This window comes from Trichechus manatus, unplaced genomic scaffold (assembly GCF_000243295.1).
Source record: "Trichechus manatus latirostris isolate Lorelei unplaced genomic scaffold, TriManLat1.0 scaffold00005, whole genome shotgun sequence".
NCBI classification, from domain to species: domain Eukaryota; kingdom Metazoa; phylum Chordata; class Mammalia; order Sirenia; family Trichechidae; genus Trichechus; species Trichechus manatus.
This window is the reverse complement of record NW_004443941.1, coordinates 19,894,060-19,896,391: the sequence shown is the minus strand read 5'-3', so window position 1 is coordinate 19,896,391 and position 2,332 is coordinate 19,894,060.

Below are 2,332 nucleotides of genomic sequence, written 5' to 3'. Positions count from 1 at the left end.
TTCAACTCAGTACCTGGTTGTCTAACTCTGCTGAGCCTCCTCATTCATTGGCAGTTATTCTTTCCGATATCGAGCACCTACTATGGAGAAGACATTTTGACAGGAGCTGGAGTGGAAGAGGCTAAGTACACAGAATCTAGAGAAAAGAAAGGGTGCCAGGTCCTGCCACCATCAGTACTCTTTGCTCCTCTCCCCTAAGGCTCTGAGGTCTTTCCTGGGGGGCTTCTGCATGAAGCTGTTTCTAAGGGGAGGAGACCCGATCATGGGGATGGCACAGGACCAGGCAGCGTTTCCTTCCATTGTGCTGGGGGGTTGCCATGAGTTCTGGGCAACTGGACAACAGCTAACAACAAGGGGAGGAGGTGGGAGTAGATGGGCAGAGTTTTCTTGGTGCCTTTCATACGTTTACTGTGGTTAATACAGTCGTCACAAACACCTGGCAACAAAGCTGAGGAAATGAAACAGGCAGACAAGGAACTAACAAAAATACACACATATTTCGAAGGGGGATAAATTCCTCATTTATTAAAAAAATAACGGTAAGACACCTTAAAGTTAAGTGGGGCTTGCGATCCAGTCCCCCCCACAGTTTATAGTTTCCAGCTGGCTTTTTCACTTGGAGAAACACTTGGTGGTTCATAGAATTCTAGGTCAGAAGAAAAGACTGAGTTATAATCCCAATACTGCTGCCAGTTTAGTATATGACTCCAGGTGAATTATTCAACCTATTTATGTGTCAGCTCAGAAATGGGGAGAGCGATGTGATATTCCCAATATGTTTTTGGTGGGATTTCCAGTAAAAGAATTATGATAAACAACAGATAAGTAATGTGCATAATTGAACACTTTGCTTTCTTCTCTGGGTCAGAAGAACTGACACAGGCTCACATTTGACACATGGCATAAAACCCTTGGGAATCTGAGACTTTCTGGGGTTAATGAAGAAAAGCAACCTACACCTGTTATTTGCATAGTGCTCCCTGGTTTACAAAGCCTTTTCAGATATCATTACAGCTGATCCCTACAGCACTCTGTGAAGTGGAATTAAGGTCCCCATTTTATAGATGACAAAACTTACGTCATGCAATCTATGTCATTTAGGCAAAGGCGCATTTGTTTTTTTAACTTGCCTCAGCTATCCAGAAGATAATTTTGTTCACCTCAGTGATTGTGATGAGTGGCCATCACGAACGCTATCTCCAACACCAGACAAACAAAACACAACTTTCTTTTCTTTTCTTAGGGACACTTTCTACCACTGCACAGACTCCAAACCCAGAGTCAGCAACACATAGCTATCTATTGCCAGAAACTCCAAACAACCCACAACAGTAAGGGATCATCTACATGTTTGTTATACAACAATGTCTGAGAATCATTTGGAATGGATTGCCTTCTCTAAAGAAAGTTGTTTGTGTTGGTTTGGGGGACAGCCAGCTAAGATTCAACCCTATTTGTCTTTTGTTTCTGTGAAAGTAGGAAGACTGTGAAAACGGGTTGTTTAGAGAATCAGCATAGGAGAATAATAAACATTTTAAAGCTGTAGGTAGGTACATGCAGTTACTGTCCATTAACAGCAAGCTGACTGACACTATCTCCTGCTTTTGGGGGTGGGGGCGGAGGTGATGGTGAACTGTAGGGCTGTGTTTCTATATGGACAAAGCAAGCCCCCTCCCGCAACAGTTCTCTTCTCCACCAAGGCACACACAGAATTTGGGGCCTCCGTAAAAGGCAGGGCCCCAGGTGCAGGGTAGTGGGTTCAGTTCAACCCAGTTTCGCGGGCTTTGGAGGAACGCTTACAGACCGGCCAGTGCAATTGAGGCGTATTTGGAACTTAGCTAGTTTTTCTAGCTCCATCCACAGCTTGGTACCTGTGACTGGGTTAGCTGGAAGCATCTGGGGTCCTCCTGGCCTCAAGGCCTGTGCGGCTCCAGGCCCTGCCACATTATCACCACCACGTGGAAGGCACCCTGCTGAGTGCATTATTTGCATCCAAGTGTTTGCACCGAGACTGGCGCTCACGTGCAGGAGGTCACACTTGCAACCGGGCACACATGCTGGGACTCCCCAGGGCCAGGAACAGGGTTAGGTGGCAGAGTACCCTGGGTGGAGCCGGAGCCGCTCAGGAGAGGCGGTGTCGCTGCCCCGACGCCAATTCCCTAATAGCTCTGCTCCTACATTTTGAACCCAGGCCTCTGCTCCAGCCAGGACCCTTGCCCTGGGACCCTCCACCTCCCCGCAGCGCTCCGACCTCGCCAGGCCTCCCCCAACCGGGCCCACCCGGCGTCGCTAGCGGGGCGCTGGGGGCGGGCACCTGCCCCCACCCCTCGGC